The sequence below is a fragment of the Palaemon carinicauda genome, chromosome 1, assembly GCF_036898095.1.
Source record: "Palaemon carinicauda isolate YSFRI2023 chromosome 1, ASM3689809v2, whole genome shotgun sequence".
NCBI classification, from domain to species: domain Eukaryota; kingdom Metazoa; phylum Arthropoda; class Malacostraca; order Decapoda; family Palaemonidae; genus Palaemon; species Palaemon carinicauda.
Genome location: NC_090725.1, coordinates 295,282,989 through 295,298,760, shown reverse-complemented (window position 1 = coordinate 295,298,760; position 15,772 = coordinate 295,282,989). Strand labels below are relative to the sequence as shown.

At 52.9% G+C, this 15,772-nt stretch overlaps 1 protein-coding gene across 1 annotated transcript in view; it reads right to left on the bottom strand.

Moving 5' to 3' along the window:
- The window catches only part of LOC137657885 (actin-related protein 6-like), a 134,986-nt gene that overhangs the window by 118,706 nt on the left and 508 nt on the right, over window positions 1–15,772 (bottom strand). The window lies entirely within an intron of this gene.

Sequence of the window (15,772 nt, the reverse complement as noted above, 5' to 3'; positions counted from 1 at the left end):
GCAGTACAGCGGCAGCTTGAAGTTAAAGGCTGTCGCAAATAAGTCTACTGTCGGGGAACCCCACAAAGTCAGGACTTTGTTGGCTATCAGAGGATTCAAAGGCCACTCGGTGCCAACTATCTGAGTCACTCTGCTCAGCTTGTCTGCTAGCACATTTCGCTTGCCCGGAATGAAGCGAGCTGATAGAGTCATCGAGTTGTCCTCTGCCCATCTGAGTATCTCTATTCCAAGATGGCACAGCTGCTGCGAAAAGGTACCGCCCTGTTTGCTTAGATAAGCTACTACCGTGGTGTTGTCGCTTATCAACACCACGGAGTGCCCCGCCAGGACCTGGTGGAACTTTTTGAGAGCCAGAAAGGCTGCCCTCATCTCCAAGATATTTATGTGCTGGTACCTTTATGATTCGGATCATTGGCCGGAGATGTAATGGTGCAGCACGTGAGCCCCCCACCCTTCTTTTGATACATCCGAAAAAGCATTAATCCCAGGGGAGAGACGAGAAGATCGACCCCTTTGCAGAGGTTCGGCTCCGCCAGCCACCACCTGAGGTCCGACTGTTCCTCTAGCCCTATGCGGACTAGGTGATCCCGGGAATCGGAGTGTTGGTTCCACTGGGATTTTAGTTGCCACTGGAGGGATCTCATCCTGAGGCGACTGTTGGGGACCAGTCGGGTCAGGGAAGAGAGGTGACCGAGAAGGCGAAGCCAATACTGCGCCGGGAGCTTTTCCCGACTGAGGAAGACCTGTGCTATCTCCCTCAGTCTCTGGATCCTTTCGTCTGATGGCAACGCTTTGTGCCTTAGGGTATCTAATTGCATGCCTAGGTATACCAGTTCTTGAGAGGGGAGCAATTGAGACTTCTTGAGGTTTAGCACGATCTCCAGATCCTGGCAAAACCTTAGAAGCTCGTCTCGGTGGCGGAGAAGGGCCGCCTCCAAGTCTGCCAGAATCAGCCAGTCGTCCAAGTATCTTAGGAGACGGATGCCGACTCTGTGTGCCCAAGATGATACTAGGGCGAATACTCTTATGAATACCTGGGGTGCTGTGGAAAGATCGAAACACAGTACCCTGAACTGGTAATGCTTCCGATTGAACATGAATCTCAGATACTTCCTGGAAGACGGGTGAATTGGGATCTGGAAGTATGCGTCCTTCAGATCTAGAGTGCAGATGAAGTCCTGGGGTCTTATCGCTTGTCTGACTGTGTTGGCCATCTCCATCCTCAAAGGTGTCTGTTCGATAAACCTGTTCAGCGCCGAGAGGTCGATGACTGGTCTCCAGCCTCCAGACGCCTTTTTCACAAGAAAGAGTCGACTGTAAAAGCCTGGGGACCTGTCGAGGACCTCCTGGAGAGCGTCCCTCTCCAACATGGACTGGACTTCTGCCCCGAGGGCAAACTCCTGTGCGGATCCCTTCGCACAGGAGTACGATGGAATCGGCACTCAAGTCAGTGGAGGGAGAGGGAGCGTGAACGGGATAGGATACCCTGAACGAATCACCTCGACCGTTCAGGGTTCGGCCCCGTGGTGAAGCCACCTCTGCCAGCAGTTTTGCAGGCATCCCCCCACAGGTGGCCAAATGGGAGGATTGCCTGTCTTATTGGGACCGGCCTCGGCCAGATCCCTTCTTACCCTTTCCTCCACAAAAGGGCTTTTTGCTGTGTAAGGCCTGCTTTGCACCCTTTCTGCCCTGCTGTTTTGGGTCTCTAGCCCTTTTCGGCTGCAGGTTTTTCTGTGCTTTTCGCTGTGGCTGAGAGGGTTAAGGTCTAGCTCTTAAGACCTTTTGGATGAAGGAGTCCTGACTGGACTTCCTCCACCTCTCTCCCACCCACTCGACATCCTCGGGATGGAACAAAGAATTGCCCTCGAAAGGAGCATTTCTCAGTCTCACTACTTCGGCCTGAGGGAGATTTCTATGGAACTTGCCTATGACGGCATCTCTCCTCTTCAGGATAGTGTTGGCCCAAAGGTTCACTACCTGATGGGAGAGGAACTCGATGGCCCGAGTGCCAGACAATAGGAAAGTCTCCAAAGACTTCCTGGAGGACTCCCAAGACAGGTCTTTAGACCTCATCAGTTGTCCTATGGATCCTAACCAGAAATCCAGCCATGAAGTAGTCTGCATGGCATACTTCACCACCTTCTCCTGGTTTAGGATTTCAGAGGCCGAAAAGGAGACTGGAAGTCCCGTAAGTTTCTCGAAGGGGGTGGCCTTCGAGAGTGCCTCTATAGAGTGGTCGAGAGGCAGCGTTGGAAGAGATTCCCTGAGGATCTCGTAATACCTCCTCTGAAACACATACGGAGGAGGTAGGAGCTTGGAGGACGAGTTGGAGCGGAGAGAAGAGGTGGACCCAGTTGCCTGGGACACTACCTTCTGTTTGGCACTCTTCAACCCCTTTGACCAGGGCAAAGCTGCACTGATCCTATGAGGTTTCTTAGTGCCATAGAACTGGTCAAGGACCGTTTCTTTTCCATCTAGAGGGGCTGCCGATGGATCTGGAAATCCATTGATGGAATGGATGCAGGCTAGGACCTGCCAGAAGGCGTGTTCCGACTCCTTCCTCTCATCCTCCGTAAGCTTAGGGCTAGCGGCTGCTGGCAGAGCGTCGTCCTCGAGATCGCTCTGCCCTTCCACGTCCGAGCTCTCATCCATAGGAGCCCGGAGTGGGTCAAAGTCGTCAACTGGATAGACTGGGGATAGGGAGACTGCCGAGGAGGTGCTCGCTTCCGGCTGCCTGGGAGGCAGTGAGGAAGGAAGCCTGGCCGAGGATTTGGGGATGGTGAACAAATCCTTCGGTTCCCTCCCACGAGGCCGGAGGTCCTCTGCCTAGAGGACTCCATCGGTTTACAAGTGGAATGTAAGTCCTTTGCCATACGGGGTGAGTCCCGTCCGGTCGCGCCTCCTTAGACACTATCTCGACCGGTAAAGGACGGAAGGAGTCTCCATAGGAAGTAACCCCATCCTCCTTGGGGGGCTACCCTGAGGTTCATGCCTAACCCGGCGTCAATGACCTCAGATGTCAGGATGCCTGAAAACTTTAAATCAATCAATCAATCATGCCTAACCTCCTCCAGAGGTCTTTTGCAAGGGGATGACCGTCTCCCCTTCCCAGAAGGACCCACCTGAGCGGGATCTTCAGAACTCCTCCTGGATCAGAGGGAGGAGAGGACCCTGGGAAGAGAGGAGGCGATAAGGGGATCCTAGGTGTGTCACCTAAGGACTGGGAGCAGGGAACGACTCCTTTCATGGCTTGGCGCATTACGTTGAATAAGGTGCTAAGCCACGGGGGGTCATGGGCTCCTGAGGAACTAAGGGGGAGGTCCTTAAGAAAGAACTGCTCCCTGGGTTTAGGAACCTGGGCAGGTTTCCTAACCCTCTTATCTGATGGAGGCTTCCCTACAGGCAAGATCGGCACAGGCCTGCCCTTAGGGATAGGACCTGGGCTCGGTCTCACAGGCGACTGTTGTCTCTGTTGAGGCCTAAGGGGCTTGAGAGACTGATTGTGAGCGCCAGGATGGTCATGCACTCTTGCGCCGAACTGTTGGTAGGCGGAAGGGTGCTAGTGCGCGCGCCCTTCCCGATTGCAAGCACCTTTTTCACGCTCATGGTGCGCATGAGGTTGTTCGCGCACCTGTCACGCACTAGGTTGCTCGCGCGCATGGCGCGCAGTAGGTTGTTTAAGTGCATGACAAGCAACAGGATGTTCACGCATATGGCGCGCCATAGGATGAACCCACGCGCCATGTTCGCCATTTTGTTTGCGCACGCCAAGACGGTCAAGCGCGCCAAGTCGGTCGGGCGCGCCGATCCGGTCGTGGGCGGCAATTTGGCCGTGAGCGCCAACTTGGTCATGCATGCGAGAGCTCTCAGGTTGGTGAGAGAACTCACTGCTACGCTCACCCGAAGGTTCAGGATAGTTTGTGTTGTGTGAGCGCAAACGATCAACACAACGAGAGTTTGAAAACTCTCTGTCATAAAAAGAATGACTATGGTCACGAGAAGCCGAAAGTTCAGCATGAACTGTGTTGCGCGAACCCGAAGGATCAACACAACGAAAAACCGAAGTTACGAAAGCCCGAGGGTTCAGCGTAACTCAAGTTATGAGACACTAAAGGGTCAACGTCAGGAGGAACCGAGATCCCGAAGGATCAACGTGACTGATGGTACCAGAACCCAGAGGTTCAACGTTACTGTCGTTACGAGAGCCGAGGGTTCAGCGTAACAGACACCCAATGGTTTCAAGTCGCGAGAGCCCCAAGGTTCAGCCCGACGGAGACCCAAAGGACTCCTGCTGTCATGAGAACCAGCAGGATCAACATAACAAGAGCCCGAAGGCTCACGATCAGGCCAGCCCAAAGGGTGATTGTCACGAGACCTCGAAGGGTCAATGTGAGGAGAACCAGTAGGTTCAAAAAGACGTCTCCTCACAGCCCGAGAAGGAGAACGTCCGGGGTGGAGACGGGTTACCCACCCCTCCACTCTGCAAACCTCCAGAGAGGAACGTTCAACAGACTCCGCCCGAGGTGGAGACTGATTAAGGTCTACAGATAATTCCTCCGCAGGGGAGGAGAGTTCACCCGAAGGAGAACTACGCTTATAACAAGCTTCTCTTTCCGCCCCTGGAGGAGAACCTAAAGCGTAAGGAGATTGCCGATGCACAGAGGCAATCTTCTCTCGCGAACGAGAGATATGTTCCCCAGAAGGGAAAACTTGCTTTGGAGAGAGCCCTGCCACCGCCCCTGGTGGGTTAGCTAACTCCTCGGCGTTGGAACCAGACTCTCGGCCTGACCGACGGGCAACAGCACCTGCGCCCAGAAGAGAAGGATCGACCTCCGCAGAAGAAGGAGATGACCGCCTTCTCTCTGCTCCCCTTTAGAGGAGTTTGAGGAGAATTTCATTCGTAGGGGGACCATCGACGCCCAGCGATGGCCACAAAGACACAAGGTCTGGAATAGAACAGGCACTCCCTTGGGGAAGAGAAGGAGCCGACTCACTAGGGGAGCCGCCACCTTCGTCTATCCCACAGGGTTGACCTAGAGTCACAAGCCCTGCGCTACTGCTTGACCGTGCCCTGGAAGGGCCTGGTCGAGGATTAGCTTCGGGCAGAGATTTGGGCGTAGAGAAAGCAGAAGCCCGCAATTTCTTCGATTTCAAGGAAGACCCCGAATGCGAAGATTCCTGTTTAGACTTCTTTTTCTTCTTATGCGCAAACCTCTCCCACTGGGAGGTAGGCCACTTCCTACACTCAGAACAAGTGTTGTCCCGCGAACACCGAGTTCCCCGGCAAGCCGGGCACAAAGGGAGTGGGTCCATCTCCACGGACGACATGAAGGTGCCACAGCCGCGGCCTTCAATTCCTAGACATGTCCGCATAGCGGGACAATAACCAAAACACACAAAAGAAAAAGGAAAAGTAATAAAGTTAAGGCAGTTTGTTTAACGGGAGAGAGACGGCACGTCTGCACTCTACCGAGCCAAAAGCAAAAGTGGTTACTCAACCGACAGGTGTGAGTGAGCGGGGTAGCTAGTCTACCCCAACCCCCTCCCGCTAACTAGCAGATGGGGTAATTATCCCTCACTAAAATTGTCTTGGCTGGTTTTCAGCGTTGCCGAAAGTAATACCCTATAAATAGCGAAGGTTTGTATCTATGTCAGAACAAATGACAAATTCGTAGATAATTTGTATTTTTCCTAACTATACAAACCTTGGCTATTTAAATGGGGTAATTACTTTGACGTAGCTGAATGACGAGCCATAAGAATTTTAACGAGGGTTTACTACCCCACCGCTAGTTAGTGGGGGAGTAGGGAGGGGTAGCAAGCTCTTCCCCCCCCCACACACACAGTGAGTGCTTCACTTTGCTTAGAGGTAGGACTTATCCCGGGGGACAGGGCTGGCGGGCAAATATGTGTAAATAGCTAAGGTTTGTATAGTTAGGAAAAATACAAATTATCTATTTGTTCCGTAACTGAAATACAAACCACTCTATTTACGTGGGGTGACTTAACCCTTAGGAAGGGTGGTAAGTCCCTGCCATACTGGCTTTGGCTTGCCCGGGGACTCCATATTCGAGTGTCTATGTACTCAGACAATAGGGAATCACTGCTCCTCGCTAGCAGCTGTGAAACTGCTGCGGCTTACAAAAGGTGTGTGCGAAGGTGAAAATTGACTCGTCCTGGGAAGTTGACCTGATGTTCCTCATATGGAAATCTAGGCTAGGACTCTCCCAATACCACCTCGTCAGGGTATGGGGACATGACAGTATTACACTTAATACTAGGAACACAAGGAAGCATGGTTTACCTGCAGTGGTTTGAGGTCAGCTGTGCAGAGAACCCAGGAGGCTGCTTTCTCCAAGGGAGGAGAGGATGAAGAAAAGAATAAGGGCCAGACATACCTTTTCATTCATGCAGACTAAAACCAGGTAACAATGCCCTCAACCTTCTGCTACTTGTCCATTAAGGAGCCTGAGGTTTAGACCAGCTGTTGTGCAGCCACCACAGGGCCGATAGAAAATGTATCGACCCTCCTGTGGGTCACGTCTTGCAGGTAGTGGGCTGTGAAGGTGGTCTGACGCTTCCACACCCCAGCTTGCAGGACCTGCGTCACTGAATAATTCTTCTTGAAGGCCAGGGACGTAGCTATACCCCTGACATCATGTGCTCTAGGGCGACGTGACGGAGAAGGGTCAGGATTCAAGGCCAGGTGTATTACCTTGCGAATCCAGGCTGAGATGGTATTCCTGGTAACCCTCATCTTTGTTTTCCCAGTGCTCACGAACAAGGCATGAACCTGGGGATGAACTGCAGCTGTTCTCTTAAGATACAACCTCAGACTCCTTACTGAGCAAAGTAGGAGATGGTCTGGGTCATCTGTTACAGAAGGGAGACTCGAAACCTGGAAAGAGTTGAACCGAGGGTCCGGCACTCCCGGGTTCTGAGTCTTGGCAACAAACTTGGGGACGAACCTGAACGTTACCTCCCCCCATCCCCTTGAATGGGCGATGTCGTATGAGAGACCATGTAGTTCGCTGACTCGCTTGGCCGAGGCCAAAGCTAGCAGGAACACCGTCTTCCAAGTAAGGTGGCGATCTGAAGCCTGGCGTAGTGGTTCATAGGGAGGTCTCTTTAGAGACCTGAGAACTTGAACCACGTTCCAAGGAGGGGGGTCTCACTTCCGACTGAGGGCAGTTAAGTTCATAGCTTCGTATGAGAAGAGAAAGTTCCAGCGAGGAAGAAATGTCCGTTCTTTTGAGCCTGAAGGCAAGACTTAAGGATGAGCGATAGCCTTTCACTGCCGAGACTGAAAGGCGCATTTCCTCCCGCAAATACACGAGGAACTCCGCTATTATTGGAATAGTGGCATCGACACCAACCACAGAAAACTCGCCACTTTGCCTGGTAGACCCCTACAGATGACTTGCGCAGGTATCCAGACATCCTGTTCGCAACTAGGATCGGTGTCCAAGGCCGATATAAAGGTACCACAAGGGCGGCCGGCTTGTCCAGGGCACGTACGCATGATGAAAGAATAGAGGCCAACTTCAAACACACACTGAAAGAAAAAGCAAAACAAATTATGGCAGTCAAGAACGGAGGAGAGCGCAGACAGGTCTGTCGTCTCTCCGAGCCATAAGCAAAGTGAAGCACTCACTGTGTGTGAGAGGGGGGAGGGGTAGCAAGCTACCCCTCCCTACACCCCCGCTAACTAGCGGTGGGGTAGTAAACCCTCGTTAAAATTCTTATGTCTCGTCATTCAGCTACGCCGAAGTAATTACCCCATGTAAATAGCGTTGTTTGTATTTCAGTTACGGAACAAATAAATTTTACAGTGATATTGAGATGCTGCATTGTTCAATTTGGAAGAACAGTGTCCTGGATTAACTAAGAGGGTCCTCCATGATAAGTAAGGATACGGTGTCCTAGGTTAGGTTTCAATATCTAGGAGTAAAGGATCACAGGTAAAGACTAGCCAGTTTACCTATAAAATCAAAAATTTTAAATAATTTTTATTTTTCCTAACATACTTACCGAGAACTACTTTCTTGGAGTCACTTGTGATTCCCTCTATCTCGACCAAGGTTTTTCCCGCCGTTACCCCCTTTACTCCGCCCTACATAGGCTTACCCCCGCCGCCAGAGAATGCGCCCTGAGGGCAGGATTAGGGCAGGTCACTGCTTCTCTGGGTCAGCGTCCTCATTAAGTTCGTCGCTTAGCCCAACTTGGCAATGGAAGGATGGCACTCGGGGACGGAAGGGAGGGCCATTACCCGAAAGTAGTTCTCGGTAAGTACTGTATGTTAGGAAAAATAAAAATTATTTAAAATTTTTGATTTGTTCCAACACAAAATACTTACCGAGAGCTACTTTCTTGGAGACTTATACTTTAGGAGGCGGGAGTACTATTCTGACACTTGACTCGGCACATAGTGCCTAGAGGGCTATGGAATGCGGGGCCTATCAGAGTGCGGAGTGAGGGTAACTGCGGAACCTTACGCTATTATCTAAGACTCACCTCTTAAAATTTCTTCTGGCGATTTTCTCCTGATGTAGTCGCGAAGAATTTGTTCACCATTGGGGACAGCCTCTGGCCTACCGCTACACAGCTTGGAGGGCGGCAATGACTGTCCCAATGGAGAACCCGTCCAAGGATTTTCTTGAATAATCCTTGAGGTAGTGGGCAGTAAAGGTCGACTGGTGCGACCAAGTGCCTGCCTGCAGGATCTGCCCCACCGCCATGTTTCTCTCAAAGGCCAAGGAGGTGCTCAGACCCCTGATGTCATGGGGGCGGGGAGTGCCTGGCACTGCCATTCTATCCTCTTCATAGGTTCTAGCGATGACTTGTCTCAGCCAGAAGGAAATGGTGTTCTTGGAAACTTGCTTCCTATTAACACCTGTGGAAACGAAGAGGTTCTTGATACCTGGTCGGAGATGAGCTGTCCTTTCCAGGTATTTTCTGAGCGTCCGTACTGGGCATAACTTCAAGTCTTCCGTAATGCCCGTCTTGGGAATGGCCGGAATTGAGAAACTTTCAAACCTCGGGTCCCAGACTGCTGGGTTCTGAGTCTTCGCCACAAAGGAGGGCACGAACCTGAAGGACACTTCTTTCCACCCTTTGGAGTGCGAAACGTCGTAAAACAGACCATGGATTTCGCCCACTCTCTTAGCCGAAGCTAAAGCTAGCAAGAAGACGGTCTTGAGGGTGAGGTCTTTGTCCCCGATATCTTTCAGGGGTTCAAAGGGAGGAAGACTTAGCATCTTCAAGACCTTGGCTAGGTCCCACCTGGGCACTCTCCTAGCTTGAGGGGGGCAGGATTGCTCGAAACTCCTAATCAGCATCGCTATGTGTCTCGAGGTCCCCAGGTCGATGCCTTTCAGGAGGAAGACTTGGCCTAATGCGGCTCGAACTCCTTTAATGGCTAGGATTGACATTCCCACTTTATCTCTAAGATACACCAGAAACTCAGCTATGTCCGGGACCGAGGCTTTAAGAGGTCTAATGTGTTTCTCCGAGCACCACTTCGTGAAGGAGGCCCACTTCGCCTGGTATACCGCGGTAGAGGATCTCCTCAGTTATAGGGACATTCTCTTAGCTGTGGCGGAGGAGTACCCCTCCTTCTTCAAGAGCTGCTCGATAGTCTCCAGGCGTGAAGGCGAAGAGAGAGAGGGTTGTCGTGGAGCCTGAAGAAGTGCGGTTGGTGCAGGAGGTCTGACCTGGCGGGCAGAGGCCAAAGCGGTTGGCTCGCTAGGTCTTTTAGGTTCGGGAACTACTTTCTCTCCGGCCACCAGGGCGCTACCAAAGTCATCCTTAGGTTTCGGGAGGCCCTTACTCTGTTGAGTACCTGCCTTACAACGTGAAAGGGGGAAAAGCGTACACGTCCAGGTTGTCCCACTTGTGCTGGAAGGCGTCTTCTAGGGCTGCCTTTTGGTCTGGGACCGGGGAGCAATAGACCGGTAGTTGTGCGTTGAGCTTTGTTGCAAAGAGGTCCATCACCGGGGAGCCCCAGCATTGAATGATGAGTCTGGCTGCTACTGGGTGTAGAGACCACTCTGTCCCCACTATTTGACCCATTCTGCTGAGGCCGTCGGCTAGCACGTTTTTCTTCCCGGGGATGAACCTTGCTAGCAGCACCACTTGCTGCTCGTCTGCCCAATGTAGGATGCTTACGGCGAGGTCGCACAGTTCTTTCGATCTCATGCCCCCTTGCTTCTTTATGTAGGCCACTACCGTGGCGTTGTCGCACATTAACGCCACGGTGTTTCCCTTTAGCCGACTTGCAAAGTGAAGACATGCCTTCTGGACTGCTCTTAGTTCTAGGACATTGATGTGTAGAGGCTTTTCGCTCTCCGACCAGGTACCGCTTGCTGTCTCTTCCAGAAGGTGGGCCCCCCACCCTTGGTTGGAGGCGTCTGTGAACAGGAGGTACTCGGGGGGACTGGACCCGAGGGGCATCCCCTTGAGGGAGTTCGACTGGCAGTGCCACCATTCTAGGGAGGTTCTCGTGTCTGGAAGGACTGGAATTAACGCCTTCTGTGAGTCTGCCTGGGACCAGAGGCTCTTGAGGTTCCATTGAATGGGTCTGAGCCTCATCCTCCCTTGGGGAACCAGTTTCTCCAATGAGACCAGGTGACCTATCAGTCTCTGCCAGTCTCTCGCCCTCCTGGAATGTTCTGACAGGAACGGCTGAATGATGTGCTTGAGGTTCCGTATCCTGTCTTCCGAGGGGAAAACCTTCCCCTGCACGGTATCCAACGTCATCCCCAAGTATCCCATTCTGTTGGATGGTGTTAAGTTCGACTTTTCCAGATTGATTACGATTCCCAGATTCCTGCAGAACTGGAGGAGGTTTCTCCCTTGCTCCTCCAAGAGGGCCTTTGAGTTAGAAAGGAGCAACCAGTCGTCTAGGTATCTGATGAGGCGGATACCCCGTTCGTGAGCCCACACTGAGACTGTCGCGAAGACCCTCGTGAACACTTGAGGGGCCGTCGACAGACCGAAGCAAAGGGTCTTGAACTGCAGGATCTGGGAACCCCATTTTACCCGGAGGAACTTCCGACTCGACGGGTGGACAGGGATCTGGAAGTATGCGTCCTTGAGGTCGACAGTCATCATATAATCTTTCTCCCTCAAGGACAGCAGGACGGATTTTGGGGTGTCCATCTTGAAGTCCGTCTTCTTGACGAACTTGTTGAGGGCCGACAGGTCTATCACGGGTCTCCACCCCCCCGTTGCTTTCTCTACCAGGAACAGGCGCCTGTAGAAGCCTGGGCCTGGGAGAAGGACCTCTTCCATGGCACCCTTCTCCAACATGGAGGAAATCTCCTCTTGAAGGGTGGCCCTTTTCATCGGGTCCCTGGGGGCCAACCATTCTGTCTGGCTGGCTGGAATAAGAGGGGGTGGTTCCGCTATGAAGGGGAGCCTGTAGCCTTCCTTCAGGACAGACACCGTCCAAGGATCCGCTCCTTGTGCTTTCCATGCTTGCCAATGCGGTCTGAGGCATCCCCCAACCCGAGGCTTGGGCGGGAGTAGGGGGCCTCTCCCTTTACCTTCTCCTAGAGGGGCGGCCTGATCTGCCTCTCTTAGAGGCGGAGTAACCCGACCTGAAGGAGCTGGAAGAAGCTGGTGCTCCTCTGCGGGAGGGCTGAGGAGTTGTTGTCCAGGGGGAGGAAGGGGCGTCCCTCCTCGAAGTGTTGGGGGCGGCCTGAGGAGTCACGGCGCTATCTGAGGCGGCCCTCCTGTATGGCGGCCTTTTAGATGACGCATGTCTGGGGACGTTGGCCTCTTTCTTCTTGGACACTTTCTCCATTAGGTTCTCCAGCTCTTTTAATGGGAACAGAGACTCACCCCACAAGGGTAGGCTACGAACAGCTCGGGCCTCTCTGTCCGGGATCCTCCTCGATACCTTAGCTAGTACCGTGTCTCGTTTCCTTAGTACCCAGTTGGCCGTCAGGGCGAGCACCTGGTACGATAGAAACTTCAGCGTTTTCCCCCCGGAGGTGAGGTCCGCCAGGAGGCTCTGCTGCTCAGGATCTTCGGGGTCGATGGAGGCTTGCACGTTCACTAAAGTGGAGGCCCACCAGTCCAGCCATGAGGAGACGTTAACCAGGTCCCGCGACATCTCCTCCATCATGGCGGCTTCCGTAGGAGAGAAGGAAACCGGGGCTGACGAGGCCCTTTCATCTGAGCCGCCTTGTCCTAGGATGTCCTAGGATGTCCAAGGCCGGGTCCACTCTACAGGGACCTGGGCGCCGCCCTTCTGGAATGTATACTTTCCCTTGTGCTTTGAGGCCCTGGAGCAGTTTCGAGGCACTCTGGGACTTGGGGGCTTCCGCATTGCTGGCCACCAAGTTGTCTATGTACTCTTGCCCTAGTACTAGGTCTGGGGCAAGAGGAAGGGTCAGGGAGGACTTCGGAAGGGTGGCGTGATGGGTAATTCTCAGGAGGCTTGATCTCCAGGAATCCCCCTTAGGCGCCGAGGGTTCTGTAATCCCATGGTGCCTCCTGATGAGGCCCACCACTCTTCTGTATGTGGAGTCCTCCGACGGGGGAGCTTCTCCTCCGTCAGCCAAGGCCTCGGCCTGGAGTGGGGGCGCCGGGTTGCTGGTTCGGCAGACCGGTCGTCCCGCCCTTGGGTCCAGGGGGGCCGACCTGTAACCGTAGGGAGCTCCGTAAGAGGGTGGATCTCGCTGCAAGGTGGGTACCACCGGCTCAGGGAGGGCCCTCGGTTGCCCGAAGGCTCTGGAAGCGGAAGTCACGGTGGGCTGACCCGACAACGGGAACCGTTCCTTCTTACTCGATGACCGCACCAGCTGGGCTGGTTCGGTCGGGCTGCCTGCAAAGAAGAGAGTTTCCCCCCGCTGGGCGGGGTGAACCGGAGGCCTCGAGGACTTATGCTTCTGTGAGAGGTCTTTCCTGCGTGCCAGGTCGCGCGGTTCTAAGCTGTGCGTAGAGAGCGACAGCCTAGACGCACGTTCATTGGAACGAGGGTCTGGTGAATGGAGCCTCTTGGACTCTCCTGAAGGTACGTAGACCCAGGCGCCCCCAGGAGAGACATTTCTCCTATACTTACGGGAATGGGAGCGGGAGCGCTTCTTGCTAGGCCGCGACCTTGACCTAGAGCGGGAATGTTCGCTCTCGGACAGCTCCCTTCTCCTGCGTCGTTTCCCCCTGACTTCTTCCTCGAAGGATGAGTCTACCTCTGACGAGTCCGACGGCGCCACGTTCCTCGCGTAACGGCTCCTAGCGTGATCCGCGGGGGAATTTCCTCGCCGCCGGGTGTCCGAGATCGAATGCTGGAGGAAGTCCTCGGGAACCGCTGTGGAGATCATCGGCACAGAGTCTAATCTATCCATGCCAGGGGGCCAGGGGTCCAGGGTCACGTTCATTCTTAGCGGTGACCTCCCTGGCATCTTCGGCAACTTCCACCCGAAGGCATCGCTACTCGGGCGGCGAACTCTAGTTTGGCTGTCCCCTGGTGGGGGAGAGCCCGACGCACCGGCCCACGAGGGCGGAGGAGACTCTGAAACAACAACACTGCCCCATACGGAGTCTTCAGAGGACGCGTGGCCCCCCACCACAAGGCCTGACTCACCCGAAGCACTACCGGGCCCTTCGTTAGCCCTAGAGGGGCCCGCCCTTGGTTCTTCCCTCGCACTGGATTCCCTGGGCAGAACGCCTTGACTTTCTACAACACTGGAGGCATCTTGCCCTCTCCTCTGCGAAGGAGACGGAGAAGCCGAGGCTTCGTCGGACCGATCACCGGCCGACAGTAACGAAGAAACGACACTAATCTTCCTGGGGGAACGCTTAGAAGATTTCTTCTTTTTGGTACCGTAGCGTACCCACTGGATATCATCCCAACTTACGCACTCCGGACACGTGTCCGCGGAGGAGCAAACTTTCCCCCTACACGTGGAACAAAGGGAGTGAGGGTCTACCTCTGGCTTTGAGAGGAAAGCCCCACACGACTTTCCGGCTCTAGGCCCAGGGCAACGGCGCACATGCTCCATCGTTCGCACACGAATGGCACAACACTAGTGAGCTATACGTACACTGGGGATATACACAGGGAGAACGCACTGTAACACTTGCGAATAACGCACTACGCAAAAACACAAGTCCCCACGCTGGAAACACGTGGAACACAAACGCGCCAAAGGATCGAGAGAGACGAGAGTGAGCTGTGTACTGCTCACGACCAAGAAACTTAATGAGGACGTTGACCCAGAGAAGCAGTGACCTGCCCTAATCCTGCCCTCAGGGCGCATTCTCTGGCGGCGGGGGTAAGCCTATGTAGAGCGGAGTAAGGGGGGTAACGGCGGGAAAAACCTTGGTCGAGATAGAGGGAATCACAAGTGACTCCAAGAAAGTAGTTCTCGGTAAGTATTTTGTGTTGGAACAAATACCTATTAACAATTCAAATCATTTGCTTGTATGATGACGGCCATGCCCCCATAATCCCATATTTCAACCCTATCACTAAGAATATGGCAGTCTAAGAAGGGGTCACAGGGATGGTGTTATCCCCCATTATGTAAGAAGGTAAGGAAATGTCTTATAGGTTATGGAGCCTTTGTATATCAGCGGGCAGTTCTTCCCGCATCGATTAAAAATGAACTTCAGCTAACCTAAAATTTCCGCTCCCAACCTAACCTACAAGCCTTGTCCTTAATACATACATATAGGTGCCGCTATCATACATACACCTATAGGTTAGGTTAGGTTATATGGGGAAGTTAGATAGTGTTCTATGCACATGCTCCTGTCAGTCATTATACAAAGGCTCCAAATCATTAAATTTCTACACCCTTTTCATGAAACATAAAATGTTGAGCCTCTTTAAATCAAGGATATCACCTATTTCAGAACCTATCCAAAATAATACATGTATTTACCAGTGGACTGTTCAAAATTATGTTCTACGAGTAAGAACAGTTTTGGAGCCTTTGTAAATCAGCGGCCAGTTCCTCACGCATTGATTAAAAATGGACATCAACTAACTTATACTTTTCCCCCTAACCTAACCTACAAGCCATTTCCTGACCTACTTACCTGTCATAGGGGATAATGGCCCGCCACGACACCCCTTACACTGTCGTATTCAAAGTTAGCCATAATAATACATACAGGTGGCTGCTATCATACATACACCCCACAGTTTCCAACAGTATGTCCCTTGCAGCCTTTAAATATCAGCAGCCAGTTCCCCTGTTTACACTTCTGTATTCTTAGCCTGCCATTATCATACATACAGGTCGCCGATCAAACATACATCCCTGCCACTTCAAGTAAGGGGCACGTAAGGAAACTGCATCCAAGGTTAGGTTAAGGAAGGAAACATCAGGTTTCAGTTCATTAATGATAGTGCAAAACAAAATATTCACCAAGTAAGGAGCCTTTGTACATCAGCGGCCAGTTCCTCCCATTTGGAGTTAAAATTGACATCAATTAACCTAAGTTTTCCCCCCTAACCTAAAAGGCGTGTCCTTAGATACTTACCTACTGGGGGGGGGTTAACAGCCCCTTGCGACCATCCCCCTTACACTGCCATATTCTAAGTTAAAGGTTAAAGGTGGCTGGTTTCAGTTCCGGTTCCATCAGAATAGATGCTCGCCAGAACGTCAGCCGGGCAAGCCCAACCCCCCACTGTGGTGCCCTACCACAGCAGTAGCCTCCCCAGTAAACAGGTTAAACTCACGGTCCTGGGCGGGGATCAATCTCTTGGCATGCGAGTGCTAGGCAAACACGTTACCACTGTACTAACCAGGTGGCC